At 44.9% G+C, this 16749-nt stretch overlaps 1 long non-coding RNA gene and 1 pseudogene across 1 annotated transcript; one reads left to right on the forward strand and one right to left on the reverse strand.

Annotated features, from left to right (window-relative positions):
• The first annotated feature begins 2327 nt into the window (after positions 1 to 2327).
• Positions 2328 to 2872, forward strand: LOC128113645 (ferritin light chain 1-like; annotated as a pseudogene).
• A 6968-nt stretch (positions 2873 to 9840) lies between these two features.
• On the reverse strand, positions 9841 to 15655 carry LOC128114405 (uncharacterized). The gene is made up of 2 exons (XR_008219762.1): positions 15463 to 15655; positions 9841 to 11586 (listed from the first exon to the last, which is right to left on the reverse strand). It is a non-coding gene; the product is annotated as an uncharacterized LOC128114405 (long non-coding RNA).
• Positions 15656 to 16749: the final 1094 nt, after the last annotated feature.

Genomic DNA, 16749 nt, shown 5'->3' on the forward strand with positions numbered 1-16749 from the left:
GGGACTGGCAGGTGAGAGAGATTTGCCCTGACTGTGGGCCAGGCAGGAAAACTCTAGCTACACTGGGACTAAAGGCGGGCGCCACCGTTTGGGAAATGCGAGTTTTTAAATTTAAAAATATTTAGAAAACAATGAAATTAAAATATAATTACATTGTTTTCCCCTGTCCCTTTCCTCTCTTCTACCCGTGCCATGGACCCTCCTACCTTGTTTTCTGAATTTGTTCATACTTTTAAAAGATGAGATATAGAGAATGATACGGTTTTGGTCAAGATGTTACCTCCTTGCTTCCCAGTTCAATTCTGGTTCCACATCAAGGTTCCTATTTGCTTGAGGGTAGAAATTAATTTAGAGAGATGATTACTCTGTCCTAGGATGCCACTTTTCAAATCAGATAATTAAGGTGCTAAATTTTTTAATTTATTTTTATTTTATACGCATTAGTGTTTTTGCCTTTATGCATGTCTGTGTGGAAGTGTTGGGTTTTCTGGAACTGGAGTTACACACAGTTGTGAGCTGCCATGTGGGTGCTGGGAATTGAATCTGGGTCCTCTCCAATAGTTAGTGCTCTTAACTGCTGAGCCATCTCTCCAACGTCAAGAGGCTAAATTTTTTATTTCAAAGATTCAGAGGGTGACTTATCTGTGTTTTTAGATAGGTTTTGTATGTATAAATGCATACAACATAAATATTTTAAGGATTTCAAAGATACTTTTTGATCACTATTACCCCTTAAAAAGAAATTTAAGGCTGGGCGGTGGTGGCGCACGCCTTTAATCCCAGCACTCGGGAGGCAGAGCCAGGCGGATCTCTGTGAGTTCGAGGCCAGCCTGGGCTACCAAGTGAGTTCCAGGAAAAGGCACAAAGCTACACAGAGAAACCCTGTCTCAAAACCCCCCCCCCAAAAAAAAAAAGAAATTTAAAACTCAGGTTTTTCAAAGTCTGTAATTTAGCCAATTGTACGACACAATTCTAAGCCCCTACTATGGTGACCCACACCTTTAATCCCAGCACTTGGAAGGGGAGGCAGAGGCAGGCGGATCTCTGTGATTTCGAGGCCAGCCTGGTCTACAGAGTGAGTTCCAGGACAGCCAGGGTTACAGAGAAACCCTGTCTTAAAAAACTACCACCAACAACAAAAAAAGATTAAGATGCCTTTATAAGCTTTCAAGTGGGTTTTTAGATGATCTTTAAAATGTTTAGAATTGTATCTTTTTTGTTTGTTTTGCCTCTGCCTCCTAAACGCTGGGATTAAAGGTGTGCACCATCAGTCACCACTGCCCAGGGCTGTTACACAGAGAAATCCTGTCTTGAAAAACAGGAAAGAAAGAACGAAAGAGAGAGAGAGAGAGAGAGAGAGAGAGAGAGAGAGAGAGAGAGAGAGAGAGAGAGAGAGAGGAGAGAAAGAAAGAAAGAAAGAAAGAAAGAAAGAAAGAAAGAAAGAAAGAAAAAAAGGAAGGAAGGAAGGAAGGAAGGAAGGAAGGAAGGAAGGAAGGAAAGAAGGAAGAAAGAAAGAAAGGGAAAGATATGTTTTCAAGGCCTATAAAATTCTGATTTTTTTAAAAAAAATTCTGATTTTTTTAACAGGTCTAATCTTTGTTTCTCACCAGCTATTAATATTTGGTACCTAAAAAAAGACAATCTAGCCGGGTGGTGGTGGCGCACACCTTTAATCCCAGCACTCAGGAGGCAGAGCCAGGCGGATCTCTGTGAGTTCGAGGCCAGCCTGGGCTACCAAGTGAGTTCCAGGAAAGGCTCCAAAGCTACACAGAGAAACCCTGTCTCGAAAAACCAAAAAAAAAAAAAAAAAATCTAGTTAAAAGAAAGTTTAAAGGACTATATTGTTATCTAATTTCTTCCATAATGTAGCTTTTCACTGACTTCTCCAAACCAAATCTGGTATAAAGTCAATATAATAAAATAGGCCAAGTTGGTATCCACATAAAGGGCCATGATAACTTGAATACTGAGGAGCAACCTTTCCTAGAATTAGAGGTAGTAGTTATGGAACCAAGCTGGCCAAGAGAAAAACTTCACAGACATTTGCTTAAATATTCCAAATATAAGTAAGACAGTTCACAGAGTACAAATATCGAGAATATAGGGGGAACACATTCGAGTTTTTAAAAACGTATAAGCAAACACCACCTAGCGATGCCATGGAGCTTTATCTTGCTTCAGCAGTGTTTGGATAAAGCAGACCTAGGCACTCTCTGTTAGCTTCTGACTTCCAGTTTCCAGTCGCAGCCTCCTGGACCATCTCCTTGCCTTTTGGCTCCGAGGACCAGCCAGCCTTTTGGTGGTTAGCTCCATGCTGCCGATCAGCCATGGCCTCCCAGATTCGCCAGAATTATTCCACTGAAGTGGAAGCTGCCACCAACCACCTGGTCACCTTGTACCTGCAGGCCTTCCACCCACCTCGCTTTGGGTTTTGGAGGGCACTTCTTCCAGGAATGGACTGAGAAGCTTGAGGGTGCTGAGCCAGAAAGGGGAGTGAGTGCTCTTCCAGAGTGTGCAGAAGCCATCTCAGGATGAGTGGGGTAAAATTCAGGAAGCCATGGAAGCTGCCTTGGCCCGAGACAAGAACCGGAACTCGGTTCCTGCATCTTCACGCCCTGGCTTCTTGGCCGCACAGACCCTCATCTCTGTGACTTCCTGGAGAACCACTTCCTGGATGAGGAGGAGCTCATCAAGAAGATGGGCGGCTATCTGACCAACTTCAGCAGGCTGGCAGGGCCACAGTCATTGCAGATTGGTGTACCTCAGCCATCTCTGGGTAGCTCCTCGAGGAGCTCACTGTCAGGCATGACTACAAGGTCTGCTGGCCTTCCAAGGAGCTTCCGCCTCTGCTCTGCAGCAGCCTCAGGACTGATCACTATGCAGTCTCCAGCCACTATGTAGTTTTGTATCCATCCCAGAGCCCACCCAAAGCCTTGGACCAAGTAAAAATAACGCTTTTTGAAACAGAAAAAAAAGTATAATTTTGGCTCATGTATGGAGACCCACAGATTTAATCCCAGCATTTGGGAGGCAGAGGCAGACAGATCTCTGTGAGTTCAAAGGCTAATCTGGTCTACAGGGCGAGTTCCAGACCAGTCAGGACTGAGTTCTTATTTCAGACAAACAAAAAAGGTGTATACATTTTGGTTGTCCGAAACACTTGTTTCCTTCATTTATTACCTCCACTCCATTAGGCCAGACAGTGTTCTCGATATCACTTCAGAATCAGATCCGGGGCTGCAAAGACGGCTCCGTGGGGAAGAGCACACACCACTCTTGCTGCTGCTGTTCCTTTGTTTGAATATGTGTGAGTGTTTTGCCTCAATGGGTGTCTGGTGCCTTCAGAGGCCAGAAGAAGGTGTCGGACCCCCTGGAACTGGAGTTACACAAAGTTGTGAGCTGCCATGTGGCTTCTGGGGATTGAACTCAGTCCTCTGGAACAGAAGCCAGTGTTCTTAATCACTGAGACACCTCTCCAGCCCCACACACTGCTCTTGCAGAGGATCCTGGTTTGATTCCCAGCACCCATGGCAGGTGGCTCACAACCACCTGGAACTCCAGCTCCAAGGGATCTCTGAGGGCACACATGTGTACACACACACAATTAAAAGTAATAAAATACATCTTTAAAAATTAAAAAAAAACTCATCTGAGTGGTGGTGGAGCACACTTTTAATCCCAGCACTCAGGAGGCAGAGGCAGATGGATGCAGAGAAACCCTGTCTTGAAAATCCAAAATTAAAGATAAAAATAAAAAAATAAAGAACTTCAGATCTGAGCTGGGGGTGGTGGCAAACATCTTTAATTCCAGCACTCAGGAGGCAGAGGCAGGTGGATCTCTGTGAGTTCAAGGCCAACCTGGTCTACAGAGTGAGTTCCAGGACAGTCAGGGCTACACAGAGAGACTCTGTCTCAAAAAACCAAAAATGAAAAAAAAAAATCAGATCCAGAGCATAAAGACTAGCAGATGCCACCAGGACAACTGTGGAGAAAGGTTCTCAAAAAGAAATGGTACCTTCAACTGCACCTAATGCCAAGGCTGATTAACTGATTAGAACTTCAGTGACTGTGGAGAGGTTCGATGTTCTAACTCCAGAGCCTAATTACAATTTATCTTGGGCTAGCTTTAGCCCCCTAAATAGCCATTTCTTGCCCACCTCTGTGTCTAACCTAACATCCTGTGACTAACAGATACAAACTTTTTGGTATGTATTATATTTTTAAAAAGTATTTTTAATTGTATGTTTATGGGTGATTTGCCTGCATGTATATCTGTGTACCATGTGCATGCAATGAATGCAGAGGCCAGAAGAGGGAGAGGGCATAGGATCCTCTGGAACTGGAGTTACAGATAGTTGTGAGCCATCATGTGGGTGCTGGGACTTGAACCCTGGTCTTCCACAAGAGCAAGAAGTACTCTTAGCCACTGAACCATCTTCCTAACCCTGAAAGGTTTTAATTAAACACAGAGCTGTGGTGATGCATGCCTTTAATCCAAGCACTGAGGAAGTAGAGGCAGGTGTATCTTTCTGAATTTGAGACTACTTTGATCTACATAGTGAGTTCCAGGCTAGCCAGAGCTACACAGTGAAACCCTGTCTCAAAAAATAAAACAACAAAACAGAATAACATGATGGAGTGTCTTAGTTAGGGTTTCTACTGCTGTGAAGAGACACCATGACCAGGGCAACTCTTTTTTTTTTTTAAGATTTGTTTTATTTAATTATTATGTATACAGTGTTTTTTTAAAATTATTATTATGTATACAGTATTCTGCCCAAATGTATCCCAGGCCAGAAGAGGGCATCAGATCTCATTACAGATGGTTATGAGAAACCATGTGGGTGCTGGGAATTGAACTCAGGACCTCTGGAAGAGCAGCCAGTGCTCTTAACCTCTGAGTCATCTCTTTAGCCTCCCTTACCAGCATTTGTAATTGAGTTTTTTGTTTTGTTTTGTTCTGTTTTGACACAGGGTTTCTGTATAGCCCTGGCTGTCCTGGAACTCATTCTCTAGACCAGGTTGCCCTCGAACTCACAGAGATCTACCTGCCTCTGTACCTCCCAAGTGCTGGGATTAAAGGCATCTGCCACCATGCCTGGCTGCAATGATTTTGTTTTTCGTTTTTTCTATAATAGTCTTTCAAACTGGGGTGAGATGACATTTCCTTGTACTTTGAATTTGGCATTTCCCTTGCAATGTGATTGAGCATTTTGTTTTTCACATATCTGTTGGCCTTGAGCTTGAAGAAATCCACCTGCCTCTACCTCCTGAGTGGTGGGATTAAAAACCTGGCCACCACACAGATCATTTTTTTTTTTTGCCTATGAAAGAATTTACAAGGAATTTATAAGAGAATGAAACTCGACGCCCTGGCTTGGGGTAGGGGTGCACCTGCTCCACACCCGCGTCTCCAGGAGTGGCAAGCCAGCCAAGCTTGTGAATACCAGAGCCCCACCTGGCCATGCCCTGGTGGGGTCAGGATGGTGTCTGTGGCACGTGTTTCTACTTAGGGCCAAGCAAATGACCCTGGTCTGTGTTGCAGCCTGGGGCCATTTGGAGGCCTATGGGCAGGGGCTGACCACCATGAGGTTTGGGTCCTCACTGCCACTGAGGGCCTTGTCTGGGTCTGAGGCCCTGCTGCAGCTGTGGTCTGTGTTGATATCCATACTCAGGGTTTTCACCAGGGGCCATGCAGATGTCCGTGATCTGTGGTGCAGCCTGAAGCCATTTCTATGTCTGTAGGCTATGTTGCAGGGCAACTCTTAGTAAGGAAAACATTTAGTTGGAACTGGCTTATAGTTCAGAGGTTTAGTCCATTATCATCATGGTGTGAAGCATGGCAGCATGCAGGCAGACACGGTGCTGTAGAGGTAGCTGGTAATTCTACATCTTGATCCGCAGGCAACAGGAAGTGACCTGTCTACCACACTGGGCATAGCTTGAGCATAATAGACCTCCAAGCCCACCCCCACAGTGACACACTTCCTCCAACAAGGCCACACCTACTCCAACCAGGCCATACCTCCTAATAGTGCCACCCCTATGGGAAAACACATGAGTCTATGGGGACCATACCTATTCAAACCACCATATGCAGCTTCCGGGAGGTAGCCACCCAGTAAGTGGAACTTTGCTGTGATGCACTTGTTTCGGAATCATTCACTCTCCTGTAACTAAGCCCTCACCCATGCTCTGTAAGTAAGCCCAACAAACTCACTGGTCTCCCCAAATTGGACTTTGGGGAAATCATAGTTTAGTTCATCATTGGTGCCCATCTGGGGTTATTGGATGCTTTTTTAAGTCTCCCCAGAAAAAGTGAACGCAACACTCTACGAAGTTGTCCTCTAACTTCCATACACACAGCCACACAATTAAAAACGTTTTCCCCTGACTAGAGATGTAGTTCATAGAAGAGTACTTGCTGCGCATTCCGAAGGCTCTGGCTCCAACCACAGCACTGTGAGAAATAAAATAAAAAGACACCAAATATATGAAAATGTTATAGGAGGCTATTTTAGCATATCTGTATGCTAAATTTTAAAAAGTTAATAAAAAGTAAGACTAGACATGGCAGTGTATGCCTTTAATCCCAGCACTCGGGAGGCAGAGGCAGATGGATCTCTGTGAGTTTGAGGCCAGCCTGGGCTACAGAGTGAGTTCCAGGACAGCTATGACTGTTACACAGAGAAACCCTGTCTTGAAAAATAAAAAAATGTGGATGTAGGAGCATGTGTGATCCCAGTGCTGCGGAGGCAGACAGGAGGATTCTTGAGGCCAGCTGGCCAGCTAGTCCAACCTCACTGAGAGACCAAGCCAGTGAGAGACCCTGTGTAAAAGGAGGTCGATGATGTTCCTGAGGATGATACCTGTGGCTTCTACACATATGTGCACCCATTAAAATATAACAAAAAACAAGTCATTTATAAAAATTAAAAATACACAACAAATGCTCAGGGACACCATGTCATAGGGGATACCATGTCATAGGGGATACCATATCATGAGCCACCTGTGGCTCAAGAATGCAGGTATTTCACACACTGGGTCAGACGCCAAACAAGTGGACAAAGCTCTTAAACATCCGGGCCTGCTTTGAGAAACTGCACTATCATTATTTAAGTTCCTAACATGAAAGATTGAATGAGCCGGGTATGGTGGCGCAGGCCTTTAATTCCAGCACTTGGGAGGCAGAGGCAGGCAGATCCTCTGTGAGTTCGAGGCCAGCCTGGGCTACAGAGTGAGATCCAGGACAGGCGCAAAGCTACACAGAGAAACCCTGTCTCAAAAAAAAAAAAAAAAAAAAAAAAAAGGCATGCGCCACCACCACCTGGCTTTGTTATTGTTTTTAATTATGTGTGTGGGCATGTGCACGTGAGTATAGATGCCTTAGGAGACCAGGGGCATTGGATCCTCTGGAGCTGGAGTTAACAGGCAGTTGTGAGCCACACAACATGGATGCTAGGAATTGAACTTGGGCCCTCTGCAAGAACAGCACATGCTGTTAACTGTTCAGCCACCCCTTCAGTCCTGATTTTTAAATTTTTGATGAAGAAATGATGACCAGAAGACATTGAAATTAATTTGTTAAATATAAGCCAGGCGGTGTTAGCGCACACCTTTAATTCCAGCACTTGGGAGGCAGAGGCACGTGGATCTCAGTGAGACCGAGGCCAGCCTGGTCTACAAAGACAGTTCCAGGACAGCCAGAGCTAAGCAGAGACACCCTGTCTCAAAAAACAAAAATAAAAAAAACCCCACAAATATAATACACCTTGTTTGGAAGCACAGAGAACAATGTTAAGTCTCTGTAGCAGTCAGAAATTGTCATAGTTATGGTTTCTATTGCTGTGAAGAGACACCATGACCATGGCAACTCTAATAAGGAAAACATTTAACTGGGGGGGGCTCACTTACAGTTTCAGAGGTTCAGTCCGTTATCATCATGGCAGGGAGCACGGCAGCATGCAGGCAGACATGGTGCTGGCTACATCTTGATCAGAAGACAATAAGAAGTAGACTCGGGTTGGGGATTTAGCTCAGTGGTAGAGCGCTTGCCTAGCAAGCACATAGGCCCTGGGTTCGATCCTCAGCTCTGGAAAAAAAAAAAGTATACTCAATGTCACACTGAGAGAAACTTGAGCAAAAACTTGATCTCAAATCCTGTCCCCACGATGCCTCATTTCCTCCAACAAGGCCCCGCCTACTTCAACAAGGCCACACCTCCTAAATGCCACTCCCTTTGGGGGCCATTTTTTTCGAATCACCACAGAAATTAAATTCAATTTTAAGAAAAGAGAGGCCCATAGGAGGCTGGGGCTGAAGGATTGTTCAAGGCCATGCTGGTCTACCAAATAAATTCCAGAGCAGCCTCAAAACAACTGACATGGGGTGAGGGAAGCCGGAGAGACGGTTCAACGGTTAAAGAGCACTGGTTGGTTGTTCTTGCAGAAGACCCAGGTTGGATTCTGAGCAGCCATATGTTGGCTCTGTCTGAGTCTGTTAACTCCAGTTCCAGTGGCTCCCACACTGTCTTCTGGCCTGTGCTGGGATGGCACACCTGTGGTGTGTAGACATGCCTGCTGACAAACACCTATCCACATAAAATAAATGATTCTAAAATACAAGAAAAAACGGGAAGGGGGGTGCTGGTGACATGGTTCAGTGGGGAACGTGCTTGCCACCCAGCCTGACAACATGAATTTGATCCCCAGGACCCACATTGTAGAGGGAGAGAGCCAGCAAGTTGCCCTCTGTACACACACACACACACACACACACACACACACACACACACACACACACACACAAATAGATAGATAAGTAAGTAAATAAATAAATAAATGTAATAAAAATTAAAAGAAGAGGACATCTAAGGGCAAAGACCCCTACATAAATACCTTAAGAATTTTCAGCCGGGCGGTGTGGCGCACACCTTTAATCCCAGCACTCAGGAGGCAGAGGCAGGCGGATCTCTGTGAGTTCGAGGCCAGCCTATCTCGAAAAATCAAAAAAAAAAAAAATTTCATATCCAGGGACAAAGACACACCAATATACCAGAGATCTAACTTAAAAAAAAAAAGAAGACCTAAACTTAAAAAAAAAGTTAATTAGCCTTGCAAAAAGCCACTTGAAGTCTTTAGTATTTAGCTTGCTTGTATGTCTGTGTACCATGTATATGTATGGAGACCAGAAGAAGATGTCGGATACCCTGGGCTGGAGCTATAGCTGGTTGTGAGGCTCCCTGTGAGTTCTGGGAACTGCACCTGGGTCCCCTGCAATAGCAGGCTGAGTCACTGCTAGCCCCAAAGGTCTAAAGTTTGAAGACACTAACAGATTGTCCAGATTTTAAACCCTGAACTGACCTTTCATATTGATCCCATCTAGGGGGGCAGGAATGGCTTTGTTTTCTCTGCCAGTTACAGAATTAAAAGGCAGGAAAGAAATGTTACCAGAAACCTTGGAGAGTCCCAGCAGAGCCATTTTACGATGCCATCATATGATAACAGGGAACTCAGGGTCCCTTATGGACTTCTCAGTCTCATTAATAAAACAATTAAGAAAGGACTCGGGGTTGGAAAGATGACTCAGCAGTTAAGAGCACTGGCTGCTCTTCTAAAGGACCTGGGTTCGATTCTCAGCACCCACCTGGTGGCTTCCAACCATCTGTAACTCCAGGTTGAGGATCTGACACCCTCTTCTGGCCTCTTGGAGCACAGCATGCACATATGTGTTCCACTTACACATACACTCAGAGCTGGGAGTGCTGCGACCCGCGCAGCTGGAGCACGAAATCTGACCAGGGACGCCGAGGTTAAACAGCACTCAGGACACCCAGTCTCCGTTCATCAGGGAAGCAGCTCTCTTTATTCGTACCAACATGAGCTTATATACCCCTCTAACAGCAGGGGTCAAGGAATGGTTACTCTGTATCCGGAGGCAAGCCGGACACTGTTTACCAAACAGGAAAAACCACAGGGTGGAACTGATCCCCAGCACTTTGAAGAACCCAACTGCACATTTTCACACAAACAACTTAACTGGGACAGGACAAAAAAGGGCATTTAAAATTAAGGCAGCAAACTTACTGCTGCTGACATGTCCTCCCTTTTTATTTTCAAAAGGAACACATTGGCTAGAACAGCCTGTGGAAGATCAGATAGCCCCTGCCTTAGGTCACCTGCTGCAATCCCCAAACTTACCCGTCATAGGGGGCTGCCCTTATGCCCCCTGCCTTAGGTCGCATGAGGACTACAGGAGTTGCCTGTCTCTGGGTACTATCTGTCCAACATTTGTAATCATACTTGTGCAGATTCAGAGGGTGACATGGCCAGAAGGGCTTGCTTGGTTACCTGTTGGTGTCGAGTGGACTGGCGTTGCCATTGGCATAGCAGAAATAACCCAATTCCCATACCGCCTGCACAGATTAATAAGAGGGAAACAGACCCTGCCCATTTAGTAATCTACCCAGTAGCTTTAGACATTAATGACCACCAGGTCTGCTTATTTACAGGAACAACTCTAGTTTCATTAATCCTTACAATAGCGTGTGCTAACTGAATTGTATAGTTCAAAAATGTTCCATTCCAAGGCCCTCACAAACAAGCATTCAATTCTGCAACCTTGGCCAATGCATTAAAAGCTGCATGAGGGGTTATACAAACTTCTGACATTCCATAAGCACATAACATATGTTGGTGTATCCACAACATATCTATTTGTTCTTGTACCAGTGCTGCTTGCTGATTAAGCATCAGAATTCCAAAGTGTAATTGTCCATTTAATGTTTGCTGAATGTCCAAGGCACCAGCCACCCTCTCAGATAATGTGTTGATAACGGCAGCCTGTTGAACAGTCTGAGATAATGCAAGCCAAGCAGCTGTAGCAGCAACAGCAGATGCAGCCACAGCTGCAACAATTGCGGCAGTAATGCCCAAGTCTCTTCTTGTCCTCTTCAATTGCAGCGGAGACTGATCAGAAGGACTCTCCAGAGGCATCACTGCAAATGCAGGTATTCTCACAATCACTGCATGGGACCAATTTGCACTCCAGCAATTACTCAAGCTACAATTCAGAACTGAATAGTTTAGTAGTCCCTCCCCTCCCACATCACCATTCCAAACAACAAAAGGGAAAGGAGCACTTACACAGGGCATGGAAATAATAGGGAAAGCATGTGTAGAATTAATATTGATGGATTCTTCAAAACTAGATGATGCATTCCAAAAAGCAGTTCCATTAAAAGCCGTACTATTGCTACTCAGGACTAGGCAATCATGAAAGCTGCCTTTCAGATTCAAGGAGATATCATTGGTATTATTGTTGCCAGCTGTCTTGGAGTTTTACATTGCTGGCAGCAGTACCAATTGTCCAATTAGAAGAAAATACAGCAGGAAAAACAGGGCTATCAATACTCACAGGCAGTAACACAGGTGGATTTCTTACTAAACTCCATAATGGCTCAGCTTCTCCCTGAGGCATCATCATGAGCATCATCATCAGCCACAGTATCCACAGATGCATTTTTATCAATCTCTTCTGCCAGGCATATACACCTTTCTGGGAGCCAAATGGGCTTTTCAGCACCTGGAGGATAAACACACAGCTCCCCTCACTCTGGCCAACATAGGCTGCCAGGTACGGGTGGCTAAATCCTTCCATCGCACCTTAGCATCAGAGACAGAGGGGCCACCAAAATGCCTCTGAGCTGCTGAAACTCCCTTGCTATCAACAAGCAAAAAATTTAAAGTAAAAAGTGTAATGGAGCCGGGCGGTGGTGGCGCATGCCTTTAATCCCAGCACTCGGGAGGCTGAGGCAGGCGGATCTCTGTGAGTTCGAGGCCAGCCTGGTCTACAGAGTGAGTTCCAGGAAAGGCCCAAAGCTACACAGGGAAACCCTGTCTCGAAAAACCAAAAAAAAAAAAAGTGTAATGGAAAGTAAAGCTTGAGGTCCTTGTATATCCCTATACATCTCACCCTCTTTTATTTTTTGCAAATAAGTTTTAAGATGTTGATGAGCCCTTTCCACATGGCTTGCCCCTGGGGATTATAAGGAATGCCAGTCTTATGAATAATATTCCACTGTTTACAAAATCCTGCGAAGCTGACACTGGTATACGTAGGACCATTATCTGTTTTTATATGCTGAGGAACCCCCATATAGGAAAAGGCTGAAATTAGATGTTTTTTAACATCTTGAGCACGCTCTCCTTTATGCAGAGAGGCAAATATTAAATGAGAAAAGGTATCCATTGACACGTGCACATAGGCCAATGGTCCAAAGCTAGAAATATGAGTAACATCGGTCTGCCAAATCTCATTTGGGATAAGTCCTCGAGGGTTGACACCCAGAGAAGGCACATGAATAAATGGTGCACATAAAGCCTCAAGTCTAGAACAACTAGTACGATGTTGCAAGGTCTGAGCATTAACATGAAATTTATGATGCAATTGCAGAGCATTATCATAGGCGGTAACATCGGGGAAACAATTGAACATTCATGGCACCCAATTGTACCTCCCATTGAGTATAATGATCTGCCAATTTATTGCCTTCAGCTAGTGGACCAGGCAACTCTGTATGTCCTCTAAGATGCCCAACAAGCCGGGCGGTGGTGGCGCACGCCTTTAATCCCAGCACTCGGGAGGCAGAGCCAGGCGGATCTCTGTGAGTTCGAGGCCAGCCTGGACTACCAAGTGAGTTCCAGGAAAGGCGCAAAGCTACACAGAGAAACCCTGTCTCAAAAAACCAAAAAAAAAAAAAAAAAAAAAAAAAAGATGCCCAACAAACACAGGATGCTTCCCTGCCCAGATTAATAGTTGAACCTGTTGAAGCTGGCTTTGCACAGCAGAGGGTCGGCCTATGTATGGGGCAGTTTCTATAACCATAATGGCCTTAGCTACATAACAGCTATCAGTATAGATATTAAGGTCTTCTGTAGGAAACATTTGAAGAGCTAGCTGTAAGGCAAACAACTCTGCTTGCTGAGCAGACATATTGGAAGTAGATACTCGTCCAATAATGTTCTCACTAACCACCACTGCATATCCATTCCCAGAGGCATCCGTAAAGACAGTCCTTGCATTATTAAGAGGGCTTTGTTTTACTACCCTGGGAAAAATAAATGAACAAACCTTAAAACTTTCAATAAGTTTATGCTTAGGATAATGATTATCTATCTGGCCATAAAAGGTACAGAGAAACAAACACCAAGATTCATGTTCCTTTTGCAAAGTATCTAACATTTCCTGTACATAAGGCAATACAAGATTGTCAAACACCTTTCCAAAGGTGGCCAAACTGAGTTCCTTAGCTTTCCACAATAATTGAATAACCAATTCATAGTAAGGATTCAATACCTTAGTAGGTGAAGCAGACAGATGAACCCAATAAATAGGCCCAGTCTGAGCCGGGCGGTGGTGGCGCACGCCTTTAATCCCAGCACTCGGGAGGCAGAGCCAGGCGGATCTCTGTGAGTTCGAGGCCAGCCTGGGCTACCAAGTGAGTTCCAGGACAGGCGCAAAGCTACACAGAGAAACCCTGTCTCGAAAAACCAAAAAAAAAAAAAAAAAAAAAAAAAAAAAAAAAAATAGGCCCAGTCTGCCAAAACACTCCAGTGGGAGAAAATTTGGAAGGCAAGACTAATAATTGTAAAGGCCGACCATAATCTATCTGCTGAACATGTAAATCTAATAAAGCCTGTTCTACCTGAGCCAATGCTGCTTTTGCTTCTGGGGTTAATTCCCGTAATGATGTAGGTGAAGAATCTCCTTTAAGAATATCATAGAGAGACTTTAGATCTCCGGTAGTTATCTGAAATGTAAGTCTAAGCCATTGAATTTCTCCTAAAAATTGCTGCCATTGATGCAAGGTAATTTGTAATTCTGCAATTTTCAATTGTAACTTTTGAGGAGCGATACCTACTTGCTGAATAGTATAACCAAGATACTGATATGGTATTTTCTGTTGCACCTTCTCAGGTGCTATAACTAGTCCAGCATTGGCAAGTGCCTGTTGTAAATCTGCATAGGTTTGCAGCATTTGTTCTTGTGTGCATGCAGCCAGTAAAATACCATCCACATAATGTATGATATATGTCTCTGGATATTTGTTCCTTATGGGAGATAAGGCTTCTGCAACATACATTTGACACATACTAGGACTGTAAGCCAACTGCTTAATAACGGGCATAGCCTGATCAGAGTCCCCAAATATCTTTCCAGCTAGTTGTAACAAGCGTGAGACAAAGTCAGCATATGGCTCAGAAGGGCCCTGCAGCACTTTTGATATCTGTTCTCCTGCAGCTACATTAGGTAGTGATTTCCAGGCTTGCACTGCGGCAGCAGCTATTTGAGCATAGGTACTGGGATCATATAAAATCTGTTGTTGAAGGTTAGCATACTGTCCTGATCCCGTGAGCATGTCATAATTTCTCTGGGGTTGTCCCAGAGAAATTCATGCAAGCCAGTTCTAAGCATTTCTCATGATTTTCACTTTTCCATAGTAAATAATCACCCCCAGATAACACAGCTCGGCACAATTGCTGTCAATCACTTGGCGTCAAACGATTAGCGGAAAATGATTCAAAACAGCGTCACAGTGAATGGAGCCTGTGGCCCATAACTGCTCACTGCCTCCTTCAACTGCTTCATCTCCTTGAAAGTTAAAGGAACATGCTCCCAGACCACCTGTCCAGCTTGATTCTGAGTTTCAATTACTGGATATGTTTCATGCACCCCCCCTTTTTTTTTTGGCCTATATCTGTCCTCTGATTCTTTTTCCTCCCCTATCCAATGAGGATTTCTTGGCGGGGGTCGAGACACTAGAGGAGCAGAAGGTGCTCACTGTGCTTTCACTTTTGCACGGTGCAATTCCTGCTGTAGTTCCTCTGTCTCTTTTTCTAGCTGCTCTTCCTCCTCTACTAAATCTGAGACAGAGGCAAGATCATCGTCGTCTTCCTCATCCATTAAATCTTTCACAAATATCCTTATACGCTCTTTACAGGGGACCTCGACCTCTTCCTTTTCCCTTTTCAAAGATTCATTCATCTCCGCCTCCTGAGCGTTAGCAAATGCTTGCTCGCACTCCGAAAGTTACTCTTTCACTTTCACTTTATCAGTCAGAAGAGCATCTTTCTCAAGTCTCCATAGAGAAAATGCAGCTATAGGAAATTTATCTGAGCCTTTCTCTTGCAACATCTTTTGTAAATCTCTTTTTACTTGCTCCCAATCTGGAATATTCAGACCTCCTCCCGTCAGAAACCAAGGACTTGCTTCAGCTACAGTGTCCACAAATGTGAGTGCGGTGCTAGACTTAATTCCTGTTCCTTGCTTACTTCCTTGCTTACTTAACAATTCCCTTAACTCAGTGGCCAACTGAGCTTTTGCAGTAGAATTACCCGTGGTACGTACCAATGTTTCAATCCTCCACCCGTCCTTTTAGGGTGAGCCTCGTTCGCTTACCCCTCTTTCCAGGTCTCGGTGAGACCTCCACTTGCTGCGACCCCTCCACTTGCTGCGACCCGCGCAGCTGGAGCACGAAATCTGGCGAGGGACGCCGAGGTTAAACAGCACTCAGGACACCCAGTCTCCGTTCATCAGGGAAGCAGCTCTCTTTATTCACACAAACATGGCCTTATATACCCCTCTAACAGCAGGGGTCAAGGAACGGTTACTCTGTATCCGGAGGCAAGCCGGACACTGTTTTCCAAACAGGAAAAACCACAGGGGAACTGATCCCCAGCACCTTCAAGAACCCAACTGCACATTTTCACACAAACAACTTACGCAAACACAGCATAACTAAGATGGGACAAAAAAGGGTGTTTAAGATTAAGGCAGCAAACGTACTGCTGCCGACATGGAAGAAGAGCTTCAGGAAAAGAGCAAGGAAGCCGAAAGCATAAGGTAAAGGAGTCTACAAACAAATTTGGACTGCAGCCAGCACCCAAAAGAAAAAGAAACAGTTAATACCAAAGGCAGGCCAACTCAGCTGAACGTCATGGTGGAACATGGGACTAAGGGATGGGAATTCTAGGGAGGAAAAGTACACAATCCTAAAGTGAACCTTCCTTCCTAGGGATGGTATCTTAGCCAGGTCCCTGACCTGTCCCACTAGTTAATGAACCCTTAAGAGAGGAGACAAGGGCCCATCCCCACCTGGAGATAGATTCTAGCCTTTCCAACATCCTGAACACAGTCCTCCAAATTACACTGACAGCGTACTAATTACCTTATGAGTTGATTTGACTACTACTTTCCTCTTAGTCAAACACCCCACACTCAAATCTGATCATTCAATACTGCAATCTTGGGCTGGAGAGATGACTCTGTGGTTAAGAGCACTGGTTGCTCTTCCAGAGGACTGGGGCTCGATTCCCAGCACCCACATGGTGGCCCATAACCACCTGTAACTCCAGTCCCAGGGGATTCAGTGCCTTCCTGTGGCCTCCCAGGGCACCAGGTACACTGCAGACAAAAGAGCTACACACATAAAATGCATAAATAATTGGAAAAGTGTAGTCTTGGGCAAGTGAAGTGGGTCAGGGAAAAGGCTTGTTGTGCAAGCTGGACCTGAGTTTGATGTCAGTGAAAGGAGAAAACCGACTCTCAAAAGTTGTTCTCTGCTGGGCGGTGGTAGTGCTCACCTTTAATCCCAGCACTCAGGAGGCAGAAGCAGGTGGATCTCTGTAAGTTCAAGGCCAGCCTGGTCTACAGAGCGAGATCCAGGACAGTCAGGGCTACACAAAG

This window comes from Peromyscus californicus, unplaced genomic scaffold, assembly GCF_007827085.1.
Source record: "Peromyscus californicus insignis strain IS unplaced genomic scaffold, ASM782708v3 Scaffold_10__1_contigs__length_136768540, whole genome shotgun sequence".
Lineage (NCBI taxonomy): Eukaryota > Metazoa > Chordata > Mammalia > Rodentia > Cricetidae > Peromyscus > Peromyscus californicus.